Genomic DNA, 5,379 nt, shown 5'->3' on the forward strand with positions numbered 1-5,379 from the left:
ATATGAGCCCAACGTCCCAGATTGAATCTGAGCCGATCTGACGATCACGGATGTCCGGTAATGTTTGAATTTTAGTGTTTTCTACAAATTCAAATAACTTGAAATTTTAGGCGTGTACTCATTAAAAATAGATGAATATTTGAAAAATATCAAAAAATATTTTACATGAAATAAATTGACCAAAATACCCCCTAAATATTTCGGGGGATATTTTGATCATTTTTTTATGCGGATAATTTGTTTTATATTTTTATTAGATGCGTCCTAATGAGAAGAGCACACACCTAAAGTTTCAAGTGATTTAGATCTGTGGAAAAAAAATAAAATTCATGCAGTACTAGACATCCGTGATCGTCAGTTCGGCTCAGATTCAATCTGGGCTGTTGGGCTCATATGTTCATATAAACTAGTGGGCTAATCCCATCTTTTCCCATATATATATATATATATATATATATATATATATATATATATATATAGGAAAATCTTCATGTTAGCCCAAGAGCTAACAAGGAGATATGAGCCCAACGGCTCAGATTGAATCTGGGCCGATTTGACGGTTATGACCTCATTTTGTATTTGAATTTTAATTTTTTTATATAAATACAAATAACTTGAAATTGTAGGCGTGTGTTCTTCTCATCAAGCAGCACCTAATAAAAATATAAAAAAACTAATCCGTAAAAAAGAAATTGACCAAAATACCTCCGAAACATTATGGGGGTAGTTTGGTCATTTTTTTCATGTAAAATATTTTTTTGATATTTTTTGAAAATTCATCTATTTTTTATGAACACACACCTAAAATTTCAAGTGATTTAGAGTTGTAAAAAAAAATTAAAATTCAAACACTATCAGATATCCGTAATCATCAGATCGGCGCAGATTCAATTTGGGCCGTTGGGCTCATATCTTCATATTAGCCCTTGGGCTAGCAGTAGCATCATCCATATATATATATATATATATATATATATATATATGGAAGACACTACAAAATGTTTATAGTCGAAAATGAACAGTGATTTCGCCTATCCTCATCACTGTCCAAAGTTAATCGCACGGTCACGATTGTCCGGTAGTGTTTCATTTTTTATTTTTTTTTAAATATCAGAATGACTTGAAATTTGGAGAGTATGTTCATAAAACATCGAGGAATCTAAGAAAAATATCAAAAAAATATTTTACAAATAAACTATTGACCAAAATATTGAAATATTTTGAGGGTATTTTGGTCAATTTATTTTTTACAAATTATTTTTTACAAATTATTTTTTATATATTTTTAATAGGTGCACCTCACTAATATGTATATTCACTCCAAATTTCAAGTTATTATGATTTGTACAAAACAAATGAAAAATAAAACACTATCTGATGATCGTGAGAGTGCAGTGAACTTTGGACGGTGATGAAGATAAGCGAAATCAATGTTTATTTTCGTTTATAGGCATTAGGAAGACTTTTCCTATATATATATATAGTCATCTAGTAATGGAATAGTATAAGCCAAACTGCCCAGATTGATTTTGGACTGATCTGACGATCATGATTGTATTTCAGTAATATAATTTTAATATTTTTTATATAAATCTAATAACATAAAATTTGAAGTATCAACTGTTCTTATCAAGGAGCACAATATTTAAAAATAATTCACATAAATAAATTGATCAAAATACCCTTAAAACTTTTTAGGTGTTATTTTGATCAATTTATTTGATACAAATTATTTTTTTGATATTTTTATTATATTCCACTATTTTTGAAGAATAGATACTTCAAATTTCCAGTGATTTGGATTTTATAAAACAATAAAATTCAATTACAAAATACAATTGTGATTATTGGAGCAACCCAGATTCAATCTGAATTTGAATCTGGGCCGTTGGGGTTACACTATTCCATCAACCCATGGGCTGACATGAGATTTTTCCTATATATATATATATATATATATATATATATATATATATATATATATATATATATATATATATATATATATATATATACCATGGGCTGACATAAGATTTTTCCTACATATATATATATATGAAAAATGTTTCATGCAGTATGGATCGCATTTCTACATATGTAATCCAGAAAGTGTGAAGCATCCATCTTAAAGATGGATGGAAGTAAGTGCTCCATCTAAAAATCATAGAAACTAACGGTCCAAATGTTTTCTTACTAAAATTATTGTTTTTAGAATTTATTTATTTTTTTATATTCATGATTTTCATGTTAGAGATTACATGACCTTAAAGATTAAGTCTTAAAATCCATCTCTAAAATGGATTTATTAAGAGGCCTGCATTTCTACATATGCGGCGTTGGCCGCATAGAAATCGGGTCATATATAGATAGGGTTTTGTTAGGCTACACCACTTGGTGGTGTAGACTTTTAAAGTGCTTTATATTTTTAAATACTAAAATACCCTTGAATTGTAATACAAAATTTTTCAAGTAGGGGCATTTTTTGTCATTTAAAAGGGTAGAATGAAAATTTTTATAAGAAAATAGTGTCATATTAGAAGTTAAAAACAATTAATGCATTGGGTGATGTCACATATTATATCGGTGATGTCATTTTCCACTATTGTTAAAATGCTTTTATTTTAATTAGGAATTTTTAGTTTACCATTGACTAATTACTTAAAATACCCCTAAACAAAAAGCTACTATACTATAGGATAAGGTTATCTAGATGTCTAAAAATGTTAAGCACTTTAAGGGTCTACATCACAAGTGGTGTTGCCTAAAAACTATATATATATATATATATATATATATATATATATATATATATATATATATATATAGTATAGGATAAGGGTATCTAGATGTCTAAAAATGTTAAGCACTTTAAGGGTCTACATCACAAGTGGTGTTGCCTAAAAACTATATATATATATATATATATATATATATATATATATATATATATATATATAAAAGACGCGGTTAGCATGTACCCAAACATGTAGAAATGCAGGCTTGGCAATAAATATAGTTTTTAAATATAATTTGATTCTAATTTTTAGAGAATATATAATCTTTAATATGGCGATCATGAATATGAAAAAATAAATAAATATTTAAAATTAAAAATAATAATTATATTAAGAAAACATTTGAACCGTTAATTACAGTTGTTTTTAGATGGACCACCTATTTGTATCCATCTTTAAGATGGATTCTTTATACCTCTAGACAATATATTGTACAAATGCAATCCAGCTCGCTAGTAATATGAACATATGAGCTCAATGGCCCAGATTGAATATTGGCCGATCTGACGATCACGACTTCATTTCACATTTTAATTTTAATTTTTTTTTACGAATCCAAATAATTTAAAATTTTAGGCGTGTATTTTTCAAAAATAGAAGAATCTAATAAAAATATTTAAAAATTAATTTACAATAAATAAATTACCAAAATACTCTTGAAAACTTTTGGGGGTATTTTGGTCAATTTATTTTTTACGAATTATTTTTTAAATATTTTTATTAGGTGCTCCTTGATGAGAAGAATGGACGCCTAAAATTTCAAGTTATTTGGATTCATAAAAAAATTAAATTAAATTCAAACACAAAATAAGGCTGTAACCGTTAGATCGGTTCATATTCAATCTGGGCCATTGGGCTCATATGTTCATATGAGCTAGTGGACTAATCTCAGCATATATATATATATATATATATATATATATATATATATATATATATATATATATATATATATATATATATATATATATATATATATATATATATATATATATATATATATATATATATATATATATATATATATATAGTATTTTTTTGTGATATATTGTTTTATAGTTATAAAATAAACTATAAAATAGTTTTTATAGATTCGATCGGATCCAGATTCGGATCCGGATCCTATGTATACTTTTTGGATTCAGATATATATCTAAATATTCTTGATTCGATCCGGTCTAGATCTGGATTTGGATCTCATCCTTTTGGACCCAGATCCAATGCGACCCATTCTCAGCCCTATGCATAGCCCTAGTCATGGTAGGGCTTGAGAATGAATGTGTGTGTCCATGGTGGTAACGGAGGGTAGAACATTGTGCCAAGGCATCCGCCCCTCCAACCACCGATGTCCCAACCCCATCCCGACTCTCTCTCTCTCATGCACACCTAAGCATATATATGTAGGTATCTACGTATTGATGCATGCCTATGCATAAATGGAAAATTGTTTCATGCGGATCGGACCGCATTTCTACATATGTGATCCAGAAGTATAAAGTATCCATTTTAAAGATGGATGCAAATATGTGGTCCATCTAAAAACAATTGAAACTAACAGTCCCAAAGTTTTCTTTAATAGAATTATTATTTTTATTTTTAAAATTTTATTTATTTTTTTATATACATGATCTCCATGTTAGAGATTACACATCCTTAAAAATTAAGTAAAAAAATTCATCTAAAAAATATATTTATTAAAGGGCCCGCATTTTTACAGGTGCGGGCTTGGCCGATCGGGTCCCACATAAATACACATAGATATGTGCATGTATCCATAAATAAAAGCTTAAAGTTCCACGCACATCTACACTAATCAACATCTAAATTGATGCCTCTAAAAGGAAAGTTCTTCCTCAAATTACCTACTCATGATTATACTATCCAGGTTTGGGTGATCTCTATTCAAGATAATAGAAGCTCATAAGGTTGTTCTCAAGGTGTAAGTTGTGTAGATTAAATAACCAATTACTATGATTAAATAAGGGTGTGGTTTCCAAAGGTTGCAACCTTAAATAATCCAATTAAGGCGCCTCCAAATTTTATCATGACATGTAATTTTAGTGTAAAAAATATTTAGGATTATCTCAAACTCTATTTTCATATCTAATTATAAAAATTTGAATTCCAAAAATGATTAAAATCAAGTAGATCCATAAATATATGAAAATATTGAAAATAAGAGGTCTAGAAAAGGTGTTGCAATATACTCTAATTTTGGGACTCAAAATCTCTTCTCTTTTTTTTTTTCATATTCATACATCTTGATGTCGAGATGATCAATTAGAGGGCTTTTCAACATTAAAAGAACCTTTTTGTGATGGATTCTTAATGTGCATCTTTAATTCTACATTTTAAGGTTGCAATCCCATATAAACTTTTTCCATTAAATAAAATGGTATCTAACTCCTTGAATACATTAATAGTTTAGAAAATATTTGTCTGATCCAAAATTTCAAACCGAGTTTTCGTCTTTGGTGTGCTTTTCATGGTTATACGTATATCAAATTAGTGTGTCATTACATGCATACGTTCTAGAGGGCGAGATTCAAATATTATCCGAGTGGCAGGTTGGGTCAACTCCGTC

Source organism: Amborella trichopoda, chromosome 3, assembly GCF_054954075.1.
Source record: "Amborella trichopoda isolate Santa Cruz 75 chromosome 3, AtrichopodaSantaCruz75HAP2 v2.0, whole genome shotgun sequence".
NCBI classification, from domain to species: domain Eukaryota; kingdom Viridiplantae; phylum Streptophyta; class Magnoliopsida; order Amborellales; family Amborellaceae; genus Amborella; species Amborella trichopoda.